Source organism: Gallus gallus, chromosome Z (assembly GCF_016699485.2).
Source record: "Gallus gallus isolate bGalGal1 chromosome Z, bGalGal1.mat.broiler.GRCg7b, whole genome shotgun sequence".
Classification (NCBI taxonomy): Eukaryota; Metazoa; Chordata; class Aves; order Galliformes; family Phasianidae; genus Gallus; species Gallus gallus.
Genome location: NC_052572.1, coordinates 57,862,546 through 57,875,496, shown reverse-complemented (window position 1 = coordinate 57,875,496; position 12,951 = coordinate 57,862,546). Strand labels below are relative to the sequence as shown.

Below are 12,951 nucleotides of genomic sequence, written 5' to 3'. Positions count from 1 at the left end.
TTTTTGTCTTTCACGATCATTTTAGTCTTTGTTTAAATTATTTAAATTTATTTAAATTATTTTATTATTATTATTATTTTATTATAAAGATTTAAAAGGTTGATTTTAATATATATATGAATTTTACAGAGAAGGAAGCATTCCTTTAGAAGGCAAAGGCAGCCTTTTATCTTTTTTGCTGCAAAAACTACATCAAAGCTTTTAATGCAATCGAAAGTGTTCCAGCAGGTTTTGATTACTGCTGTTTCTTCCTTTCTTTTTTCCCCTTGTTGTAGCTTAAATGTGTTCAGAGTGTGAAATCTCCAGGAATTCCTTAATCATTTTGTTGGTCATTAATCCTTTTCACTGATATACTTTATCCAAGATAAATTTGGTGTGGAGGTGGGGAAGAGGGAATGAGCGCATGTAAGAGCTGCTGCAGCTGTTCGGTCTTTTAATTTACTGTGATCCTCTGGTGGAATTACTTTCTGTAAACTGAATAGCTAGAGTGTTTTTTTTGGTCTCTGCATGATGGCCTGATTCTTCATCTGATAGTAAGCAGTAGTAACTGCTGGTTTGTGTTCAGCTGGGGTTGTCTCTGTTTCTGAGTTTAAAGACAAAGGAGCTCATGTGTGACGTCGACTTCTCATTGTTTAATGAGAATGGCTAATATATGGGTAGTTTAATCTTCCTGTGACTCTACCCTGTCATGGGAACACTCCTAAGAGTCACTGTTAGTCTGGCTTCATTTTCGCTGCACTGTCTGAGCTGTCATTCTTGTGCCTGCACATTTTATTCTTCCAGTCCTAAGTTTCCATCACTGCAGCTGGTATTACTCAGCTGCATCTGCCAGCTCAGATTCTTCTTACACAGGCTTTATACTTGGTTGCCAGTGTCTTCCTGTGGTAGAAGGTAGAAATGCTTCACTCTCCTTTCTTTTGTATCTGCATGGCTTTTGTGCCCTCTGCATGAAGGGCGCTCAGGAAGATGAATCAGCAAATTTAACATGTCCATTTTCTGTAAGACTCAAGTCTAGATGAATAATGTAAAGACATTTAACTGAAATAAATGTTCTGATATCTTACTGATGCTGTTTTTTCTAGAACAAGCTATCGCAAGCCTTTCTCTTGTTTTTGGTGTAAAGTTTTGTTTGGCTGCTATGTTGTACCAGAGTATATGGATATGCATATGCCTTTTACAGAACCATATCAGGTAAATGGAGGAAAAAATAAAGTCATGAAGAGTTATGATCAGTCGTTGTTTGCTGTTGAGCAGCCTTTTTCCTGTATTTCTTAGCTGCCAAGATGTGCAAACCAGGAGGTCATGCCAACATTATTAACAGGTAGCAACGAAGAGTTAAAGTTGAACTAACCTCCCTCCTGATCTGGATGTGATGTGCCAGCATTGGTGTATTTTCTTTCATGGTCTTATACTTTGTTTTGTGGTTTTTTTTTTTTTTTTTTTTTGCCATTTCCTTGGCCAAAAGGAATACCAATTCGTTGTGTAATGTTCAATCATACCTATTAACAGAAGACACTGATATTTGATTACAGCTGGATCCAGCTAGTTTTCTTGGATCTTTGTGTTGTTATGTGGTGATACCAAATGGGTTTTAATGGTTTTTTATGTAAAAGACTTTTGGCGTTAATCTTAGTGGACTCATTGAATTATTATTATTGTTTTTTATTTTGTTGCTAGGTTCTGTAGTTTAATAAAGTGATTATTATTGTCCATGTTGCTTCCATAGGCAGTTTATTGAAGCAGTGCTGGGTAAATTCAACAACATTGGAAATTCAGCAAGAATTCCTTTTATTTCAGACTTGACTGATACTGAGTGTTTTCAGAGCAGTCTTCTTGATCATAAAGATATAAGAAAATCAAGATTACTTATTTCTGACTATCATCCAAATTAGCACTGTTCTAAAAGGGATTCAATCTTTTGCCATGTGCAAAAGATAAGAAAAAGATAGAATAATCACTAAACATCATTGGGCAAAGTCCCTACTATTTTGGCATTAGATTGGAAATTCTCTCAAGTCTGAATATGAAGATTATAGTGAAAATTGATTCCTGCTTTCAGTACATTTTCTGGATTTTTATTAATTTATTTATCCATTTTTGTGTGCGTGCTATGTACTGTACTTGTCACTAAATTCTTATTTTTGTGAGTTTTATACAAACACATTATTGTGAAGGAAGCCATTTCTAAGTAGAGGAAGTTGCAGTAGTAATTTGGTGTGTCCACAGAAATATGTACATCTATTCCTGTGTTGCCAGTAAAGTGAGCAGTAGTTTTGTTTGCCATTTGGAGCTTACTGCCAGAAACACTGAAATGAAAACTTCTGTTTCATGTTCTCTTTAGAGCACGTGGGTGCACAGATCCTCCATGGGTGCTTTGTAACAAGGTTGTGGGGTGTTTCCTGCGAGCTGCTCTTGGACTTACTGCCATTGGGTTACCCTGTATTTTAGAAGGATAAGAACTGTGTCAGTGTGGAGGACAGTGCTGGTTTTCTTGGTAGCAGAGACGTGCTAAAAATGGACCACAACACTAAAAACATAAACTGTAGGAATATGGAAACTGAGTGGAAGACCTGACTTCATGTAATGCTATAGGAGGAGGCTCTGGTCACTGGAAACTATTTGAAAAGTAAGGCTGTTGAAGCAAACTGCTCTCAAGAGTACTGCAAAAGGTATAAATTGTAATGTTCTGCGAGGATATAAATCAACAATGTGATCATTTAAGAAAAAGGATTCTGTACTTCACTCAGAAAAGTATTTTCTTTATCACTCTGTGTCATATCCTTGGGTACTCTGTTTCTACTTTCCTTCTTGGGATGACTTTTTGTTTATTGTTCCCTTGAGGTGAAGGGCAGAGAGATTATTATGAAAAATAATTGAAGTACTCTTTGGTCTTATTGGGGCATTTTTTTTAAGAACACACAAGCAAGTAAACAAACAGAAATAGTCCCAGGTTACACATTTTCAGAATTTGATTCTGTAAAAAAAAAAGAAAAGAAATAGTTAAAGTGTGAGTCATGTTTGGTATTTCAGAAATACCTGAAACTTTTAACTTATAAATTAAACCTTTTAACTTATAAATTAAACCTTTTAACTTATAAATTAATGTAAGCTATTTGGATTTACTGTGATTAAAATAGTCTTAATCAGACAAGTTCCTGTGGCTTAACTGGCCCAGCCATTTCATTTCTCCTGATACATAAAATATTGGAATAATGGGTCCAGAGGAGACCACGAAGATACTCAGAGGGCTGGATCACCTCTCCTGTGAAGAAAGGCTAAGGGAGCTGAGCTTGTTCAGCCTGGAGAATACACAAACATTAATTCTGCTTAGGGGAAGTGAGTGGGTTCCTTCCCTCAGCACCAGCACAGCAAGCTCAGCAGTTGTAAGCTTCTTTTGGGAAGCTGAGTGTAACCCTGCTGTGGTGGTGAGCTCTGCAGGTAGGTGGCATGTGGCTGTTAGTGCTGCCTGGTGGGGGAATGGGTTCCACCATCTCTGGGGCTTTCATCTGCAGCCAAAGGTAGTCTAGGGTCATCCTGTGGCATCGCAGTGTGGAGTGCAGTGGTTCTACTCCTGCAGTGACGTGGTATAGGCCTGCCGTGGCGTGCCTGGGCTCCCCTCCCCGCATGCAGATGGCAGCGGGTGCTGGCGGAGGTGGGTGGTGCCAGCAGTCCTGGGACAGCACGGGGGCTGGTGCTGTGGAAACTGAAACCACAGCCTGCAGGGTGCTGGTGAGAGTAACAGCCTCGCCAGGGTGTTACTGCTGGGAGCAGAAGACCTGCCTGTAACATGTAAGCCAGCTGTTCTTGCTGGGTTTTCTTTCCTATTACCTCTGCTTTTCACTCAGTCACATTTTTGTTCTACTTCTTTTATTTATTTATTTATTTATTCATTTTTCTTTCTTTTCTGGGGTTTCTGTGGGCTGAACTAAAACTAGCTGCTGGCTTTTGGGGCTTCTCATCTGCAGCCTTTAAGAGCTGTGTGTAGTGAATTGCCTTTAAAATTATTTTAGCCTGTTGCCAATGATCTTTTCAGTTTCCAACTTGATAAGAGTGCATGTTACGTGTGTTACACAAGAAACTGTTTACATGACATGGCAGAATCTTGAATGTGAGTGGCATGAGGAAGAGCTGACTGTTTAACTAGTGTTTAAGTTGTTCTGTATTACTGTACTGATGTTTTGTTTTTTTTTCTTTTCTTCTTCTTCCCCTTCCCCCTCCCCCCCCCCCCCCCCCCCCCCCCATTTTTTCAGCCTATGCTGTCCTTGCATCAAAAGCTCATATAATTGCAGAGCTTAATATACCCATGGCACAAACAGAGCATTGCGTAGTCAGGGTGGAGTGACCTGCAAGAACTACTTCTTCGTTTAAGTCTGTTTAGGTGTCGGCACTATTTTGACAAGTGTTTGTTGTACTTGATACCTAAATCATGCTAAACTTTTGGATGCATACAGCCATATGGGGAAAAAAGAAGCCTTTTATTAAATTGTGTATTATTGCTGTTTCTGCATTAGTAGAAATTAGGTAGGTTTTGCTTATTGTATGCCAGATCTTAGCTACTGTAAAATGAAACTGCTGATCCATAGTCATTGGTATTCTCTGTTTCACCTGAAAACAGTATCTAACTTCTTAGGAGAAGTAGGGTTATCAAAGTCATCCCTCCTCACTTTTATCTTTGGAGAAAATTAAGACAGTATGGTAAACAACACACAGTTCTTGAACATTGCAGAAACCTGTGTTGACTGTTTGATTCATTTCCAAGGCTATGAGCACGATCATTTTGATTATAATAGTCAAACTAGATAATATTTGTAATGACCAGCTAGTGGTGAATGGGTGAGAGAAACTTTTTAAAAGTAGTTGCTTCAACATAAAACCTTTTTTTTTTTTTTTTAATTAAGTAGTTCTTACTGTCAGCCTGTAATATAAAAAGGTGCTTTATTTTTCTGTTTTTAAGGGGGTGGTTAAGTATGCGAGGCATGCAGACCTAGCAGAAAATCTGTTCCTGATCTTGGACTTCCAGAATGGCTTGTTCCGTGGATGAGTCCCAGTGTTGTCACATATCAGCCAGTGTTGTCCTGCAACACTGCTGCTATAATTTTAATCCTTAGGTGGACACTCCCAGTTTCAAATCTAGGCAAAGCTGTGTTGCATTAAGGGTGGTGGATCTTGGAGGATGGGAAATGGGTGTGGAGAAGTGTCACAGAGAAAACTCTATCTCCAGAAAGCAAAGGAACTTCCTCTGTGAGTGAGTTAGTCCTCAGTGTGTCGCTATCTTCATTTCTGCTCTTGTTTTCCTGAGCTAGAACGTGGACTCACAAACACTTGGGACTTCATCGAGGTTCTCTTCTGCAAAAAGAATAACCCAACAGGAAGGCAGGGAGGTTTGTGGCCTTGTGAACTCGTTCCTCAGGAGCTCAGAACCGTAATGACACTGCAAGAAGTAATCTATCTGCCTGCCTTTATGTCTTGCTACACAGAAGTGCTGAAAGTTGTAATCCTTATAATAGAACCCCTGTGAGGCATGACAGGGCCACACAGAGAAGGATATCTTATATTTTTCAATTGGAGGTTAATGTGCTTATTCACTCCAAAGCATGCGTGGGGCTCTTCTGAAGCAAGTCTGGCTGTTCCTAAGAACCTATCCTGGAATAAGAAATGTATTAATCTGGCTTTTTTGTGTTGGAATTGTGAATTGATATTGAACTCCCTTCCTAAGTTCTTTCATTCCTTCCTTCCTAGTTATGGAGTGTTACTGTGAGTTAATATTTTAAAGTCAAAAATTTACTAAAATTCCTGGTGTTGATTTTTTTTTCTCCTATCTTATTTTCCCATCATTTTGATATCAGACGCCTTTGTCAGATACAACAATGGATGTATCAGTTCATAGAGCTTTGTTAATAATACTTTTATTCTGAGCTCAGTCTCTAATGCACAGTATCCCTCAGTAGTTCTTGTGACCACTGGCTGGCCATTATGTGTATTGCTTGGTTTGGTTATTGTAAGAAAAATAATCAAGCTCAAAACCTTGGAGGACTTCAGATTTATGATGAAGCCTTCTTTTACATTATATGGTTTAACTTTTTAAACCTCCCTACCTTAAAGACTGCTGGCTTGATTTGTAACTTGCAGATTCTATTCCTGCCCTCCTAAGGCAGGACTTTGCGTGCCATCCCTTGGTTGTACTGAAGACCAAGTGACAAAAAACCTTGCTGAACTCAGCAGCTGCATGCACGTGGTTGGCACCCCATGTCTTGTTTTTCTGGTGTTTATCACCTTGCAGTATGCTAGTGCAGATAGCTTTAGAACATTCTGTTGTTTGAAACAGAATACACAGAAATGGCAATAGCTCTGATAATTACAGCTATTAGCTCTCCACTGAACACCTCTATATAGAAAAATTTAGAGGTGGGAGGGGAGTTTTTTAACTACCTATGAACAAAAGAGAGTTCTGCTACTGTGACAAGTACATACGCTACTGTAATGCAGTGATCTGTTGTGCTCAGTAGGAACCTGAGCAGAGTGGTGACAGTGTTGTTATGCTGCTTCTAATACTTGAGTATGACTGAATGGAAATAAAACTCCAGTGCGTGTCAACTTGGAGAACGCACTGTAAGTGAAACAGGAGTTTTCCAAAAGCAGATGACTAAAGAACACATTTTAAGAAGAAATAAGAAGGGAGAGTTTAAAACAACATAATGATGTTAAAACTTTTTCATGACACTTCTCTATACCCAATAGATAGTTTTACCTGATGCTAAAAAATGTGTCTGCTCTGAGTAGTTTTGGCGTGTATAGTCATGGGAACTTTCTGACAATGAAATCTAAGTGTGAAAGTAGAATGCTTTTTACTGTAAACCTTTTCCAGTGAAATAAAGCCTGAATTTTACAACAGAGGTCTATAATCTAGATTCTGTAGTCTGTGCTTTTAACTCCATTTATAAAACATTTGAGACAGAGAGTGCATAGCCTGCAATATTAAAGAAATGGTCTGTCTGCATATGCACAGATCCTGAAGGCAGCAGGTGAACTCTCCTTTCCTATGGTAGGAATGGCTTCTTTTCCTGGTCAGATTCCATCTGTCCACAGATCAAATTGTACATTTAGATACTGTGCATTTTCTGTGACTGACAAGCAGAGTAATTTTATTCTACTTCCAAAATAAATAAACAAAAATGCCCTGTGAAAATATCAGTCATAGTAGGAGATACTGACAAATGAAGGGGTATTACATCTTACCATCAGCTGTGGGATGGTTCTAAATTTTTCTGCGTGCTCCTAACTTCCTGCACATGAGTAGCCAGAAACTGAGATGTTGGAAGTTTTTGGAAGAGTCACGTGGTACAAAAATGTTCTAAAGTTGTTTGACATTCACCACTCTGGGTTATGTGTAAGGTTTCTTTGTTTGTTTGTTGAGGCGTCAGCTGTTTGGGAATCTTAATTGTAACATTAAAATAGCAATAAAAAATAAATCATATCAGTACAAAGCTTTGGATTTGACACAGATTGCTCAGGTTTTAAAACACACCTATAAGTTAAAGGTGTTTTGTCTGATCAATTTCTATGTGGTGCAAATCCTTGTTCTTCACTTTGATAAATTTATTACTGATTTTATTCACAGGTTGTGCTTGACAACAGTTAAGTCCAAGTGACCAAACTTGGTTACTACTGTTTAAATGAGACCTACTGCTTTAAATTTGAGTAGTGTTGCCATAAGCTTTAGCCAGTACATGAAAATACAGGGATTAAGTATTGCCACATTTCTTTCCTGTGCTAAAATGGCGTAAATGTTGTTCTAAGTGATCAAAACAGGAGAAAACAAGAGGTGTGAGTCTGTGTTATGAAACTTGACTGCTCAACATGCTGTATGGTCTTCAATATATTTTTCAGCACTTGAAGATGTAAAACAGCTTCGTGAGATATTCTGCTCTTCTGTTCTTGGTTCAGACATTCTTTTTTGATGGATTAGTTTTTTTATTTGTGCTACTTTAGCATCTCTAGGTGATGGTTGATCTTGCTCCTAGTTATAGATCAATATTTGTAGCAAAAATTTGTTCTGTTCGGTGAGAAAATTTCAGAATGAAATTTTAGGATTAAACTTCTTCTGCAATAATAACAAGGCTTGAATAAACCCAGTATTTGTTATCAGACCTAGTATTGCTTAGGAGGGCAGTTACATGTAATCTGAAGGTCATGAGACGGAAACCCCACTTCTGGAGTGCTCCTAATATCATACTCATGGGTCCTTATGGGTCTTCTCTGATGGTTGGATTTGGTGCGTAGCTCTTCATCCACTCATCTCCTTGCATGCTGAGCCTTCTCCAGGCAGTGAGTGCTTTTGCTACTTTAGCCTGTACTCAGTCTCAGTGACGTTTCAGATTGATGCCTGGCAAACATACCTGCTGAGGTTTGTTCCTCCTTCTGCAGGTGAACATATTTTGGTAGTACTCCATGGTTGCTCTGAACTGTGAGTAGACATTCAGAAAGAACAAATGTTTCTCAGTGGCATTTAGCTATGTGGGCTTTTTTTTATTGTTAATTTTTTTTGTGGGTGTTTGCATATCTCTAAAATGAATTTTCTTGTTATCCTTGTTAAGTCATAGAAATGGAAATATTAATTGATAGTAGCTTTCATAGATTTTTAGATTATATTCACACCAACTGAATTTAAGGATGTTTAAAAGCACAGAAAGCAAGGAGGCATTCCTAGTGACGATTATTGGTTTCTGAGTGTTTAAAACAATGTGTATTGTTGAATTCATGCTTCTGGGGTTGATTTCTTCAAATTGCCTGTTTAAATCAATGCTTGCATACTTGATTCCTGTTTTGTTTGTTTTGCTTTGTTGCAGCAAGAGCAAAGTTGGGAAGCTTTGCTGAGTCAGGGCTTTAATGAGTTTAGTGGCATCATAATAATAATGTTAGTAAATAATTTCACTTTAAATTAAAGTTTGGCTAGAGAAAGAAAACTAGCTGTCCTTCAGGGTTGGTGATCTTCTTATCTCACATTAAATGTCACAGGCATTAGACCTTTTTCACTAACATGGTAGGTTATAAATTTCAATAATGTAAAAGTTACGCTCTTCGTTATACATAACAAAGTCAGTCCAGTGTAGGTTGTTAGGAAGGAAATCACAGTGACCACTTCTAAAAAGAAACTAATCACATCAGGTAAACAGAATGGTTTATATAGTTGAGGTGTTTTGTGTAAACATACTGGAGCCTGACTGATAGGCACGTACTAAGTGGAAATCCATATTCTGCAATATCATGTTGTTATGTTTCTAATATTAAGTCTCCACAGTATTAACAAGAGCCTGAGTTCTCATTTTCTTTTTTTCTTCTGCTGAAAAGAAGTTTCTCTTAACAACTTAATAGTGAAACTATTTTTGTGTAAGAGGGGTAGTTAAAGAATAAGAGGATACTTCCAGAATTATTTAGGATAGAGACAACATAGAAGCATTCAAATTTGTAACTTTTAATTCAGCTATTATATTAATTACATTCTTACAGTTTCAGTGCTATATTTTTACCAGTTTTAAATCTATGTAGTGTTGTTAAATGCTCTAATGGCCTGTAAATAGTATTCTTAACCTGCCTTCTGCCTGATGAAAGACTTCTGCTACGTGTCAGCCAGGCAGGCATTTCACAGCCATAGCAATATGCTTCTAATTCAGACAAGAGATCTAACCTGAAGCAAATCAAATGGCATTTAACACTGCAGTGAAATAATCAATTGTTATTTTACCGTAGTTCTCCAAGCAGGATTTGTTGCTTCTCACACACGCAGTGTTAGAAACAGAACCATTCACTTAAAGAAGCAACCATATTTAATCAGACAAACCAAATTTTTGCGTTGTATTACACAGCTGTAATTAATAACCAAGCCCATCTTGTGGTTGCACGTTCAAATGATATGTTTTTGTATTATTGTTTTGTTGCAGCAGGTGTTTTTCTCTGCATCGTAGGACCTATAAGATAGTAATACTTACTATAATAAGTATTATATAAAATAATACATTTTTTATTAATTGTTAAGCCTGGGAGGAATTGCCAACTCTCTATGAAAGGTGTGCAAGCCCTAAAGAGTAGTCAGGTAGCTCTTTAGCCTGCTTTCTTAGGTTGAGAGCAGCTGCATCGTTAGGCAGACATTTGCTTGAGGTGGCCCAAAAGCTCCAGTGCTGGAAGTGCCTGGCTCATCTTGGGATCCCTGCTGTGCAGCGCCTGTTCTCCTGCAAAGAAAAATCTCTGAGCTTTGATCTGAGAGATTCTTTGTTACAAAATTAAGCTGAATTGTTTTTCTTTGCCCATTTTTTTTTTCTGTCTCTTTAACCAGGGGACAACAGCTGCCATCTTCCTTTTTCTGTAATGTGCAGAGTCCTCGTGCTCAGTTTTTCTTTTCTTTTGTCTTCAGATCTATTTCTTTTCTGTTTCTGCTGCAGTGTGATGGCCAGAACTGTCCTAGCACTTGTCCTAGAATGGCTTAAGCTGGAAAGATGGAAATTTATCCCTGTATTTTATATTATCAGTTACAGAATTTATCATGGCTCCCCCCTGTTTGTTGTTGGCAGCAGTGTCTCAGCTTGTGGTCCTGCAAAATTGTGTTTCTCTTATAAGTGCTGTCTAACGGTGCTGCCTGCATATCTTCCGTTGTTCTCTTGCTTTTGTTTTCTCTTGGTGTTGCATCTAAACTTCTACTCGACTGCAGCCTCACAGGTGCTTTTGGAGACTGCTTTAAAGCTCTTCCTTTGTGCTGGAGGAATGCAGGTTTGTAAGTGTAGCAGAGTAACCTCCCTGTTCGCTCTGGAAAATATCATTCGAAGTACTGTGAAAAACTGTGGCGACATCAGTGTGTCCCACAGAGGTTCTTGCCTATTCATCAGGCTTTTTTTCCACATTTGATTATATTTAGTGTTATACTGACTTTGTATGCTTTCTGTTGATTCTTATTCATTTTCTTGTTATTGTCTATTTGTTTGTGTATCATTCCGTAAATATTTTCAGCATCTCTTTTTCAGTGAGTTGGCCATCACCTTGCACCTCACAGCTGTTTTTCAGGGCTAAGCAAGGACTGTCATCTGACCAATACTTTTCTGTGTAATTTCCAAAAGTAATAGTTCAAGCTGATGGTGGCCTTTGCTGCATCGTGTGCAGTGTAGTTTCAGTGATTTGCAGCTTTTAATAACTTGAGAGCCGGCATGGAGTTCTTTTGCTGTTAAGATTTTCCAAAAGGCACTTACCCTCATGTCCTTAAGTAGTTAAAACTATTCTCTTTTGACGTTTCTCACCTTTACTTTCTTTGATTTCCTCTCCTGCTGCTACTTCTATTTTATTTCCATGTTTCTGGAATACACACAGTGAGACTAGATAACAAGCCTTTCGATAGGCTTTTCTTTTCACATCTTGGACTGGGTTTTTTTGCTTTTGTCACTGCTCTCTTTCGATGTTAGTGTAAGGTCTGCCTTGTTAAATTTGGCAGGCCAGTTTTGAAGGGTATTCTTTCTCTTATCAAACAGACCCAATGTCTCAGCACACCGTCCTGGAACACACAGTTCTCTAACTCACAGTCACCAGTGTCTGAGCTCTGTCGGTTTGTTCCCATGTTCATCTACCAGCTTGGAGTCACTCTGAGTACCTTTCTAAGGGCTGTGCAGCAGCCTCCTACAGGTAGAGACCCTTCCCAGGAGCCCCGAGGGGCTGCATGGCACTGCCAGCACCACTGTGTGTCTAGGGGCCAGACCTGTATGTGCAGCCACAGGAAAGGCATCAGTGCTGATGACTCTTACTTTCCGTTTGTTGTAGGCTCTGCCCTTTGCATCTGAAACAATGCAAGAAATACTGTGTTTTCTGCCACCCTGTGCCTGGTTTTCTGTCTCCAGAAACTTCCCTTCTGTTGCCTCCAGAAACTGAACTCTCTTTGTTCTTCCTTTCCCTGTTGGGCAGTTTAAGCTATTCTCTTTTTCCAGGCACGTTTCTTTGGCCCAGGCTGTGGCAGGGGTTTGCCACCCTTTTTCATGAAAAGGGTGTGCTTTGCTGTGCTGAAGCCTCTCTGGCAGCTGTGCGTCAGGGAGTTGTTATCCCCGTTGCTAGGCAGCATTTGAATGTTTACCTCTGAGCCTGACATGCATTTTTATGCTGCTTGCAGGACAAAACTTCACCCATTCTGCAGTCCTATTGATGGGCTGCAGCAAGTACAGCGTCTTCATAGCTTCCCTACTACTGGGTAAGGCACATGTCCATTGGAATAGGAAAACCAGAACAACCCACAGTAAGAAGTTGTCACCCAAAATGGACTTGCAGGAGTCAGACTGTTTTTATAGGCTGCATGGTAGTTATGAAACAAATATTTAGACCGTGTCAGCCTTCTGTGTCATCACCCTGTGAGGCTCAGTGTGATTACAGACTATGAGCACAGAAGGCCTTGGAAGAAGAGATGTGAAAATTAGAGGCCCTCAGTATTGGGAACTGGGGCAAAAGGTGCTTTATGGATGGAACAAGACATGCTGTGCTCTGGGAGAGCCAGAAGACCATGGCAGTGTGGTGCAGCCCTTGTATGCAGAAGTGGTCTGTGAACACAGGAGTACAACTTTGCTTCTCAGTAGCAGCTGATGAGCAGCCATTTATTAACTGCTTTCTATCCCCTAGCTGTCACTGTCAGCTGCTGCAGTGGTGGTGGATGTTTGCAAGGTCGAGGTGGTGCTGCTCTACTGGACCTTGATGAAGTTTTTTAGTGTGTTGCAGGAAAAAGGCTCAGTGTGGGAGTTTTTGCTGGGGAGGAAGGGATAAGGCTCCCGTACATCATAAATAAATCATACAGTGCAGAAAACAGAGACGTATCTTTGTGAAATGAATAGGGACTAGGATGACTAATACGAAGGTGTAGAACAGATACATACTTATTAGTCATGTAGAAGGAATTCAGATTAATTTCATGGAGAAGTAAGAAAAAGAAAGTAT

General features: G+C 39.2%; 1 protein-coding gene across 29 annotated transcripts in view; it reads left to right on the top strand.

Annotated features, from left to right (window-relative positions):
* The window catches only part of CAST (calpastatin), a 61,144-nt gene that overhangs the window by 18,361 nt on the left and 29,832 nt on the right, over window positions 1-12,951 (top strand). For 2 of the 29 annotated variants that reach the window (XM_046905330.1, XM_015280529.4), the window contains exon 1: window positions 3,712-3,789. The exons of 26 other annotated variants lie outside the window; for them this stretch is intronic. The gene's annotated coding sequence lies outside the window, so the exon portion shown is untranslated. Of the gene's footprint in view, window positions 1-3,711; window positions 3,790-10,172; window positions 12,218-12,951 lie in introns of those variants that run through there. One more of the 29 variants, XM_046905331.1, reaches the window with a different exon arrangement.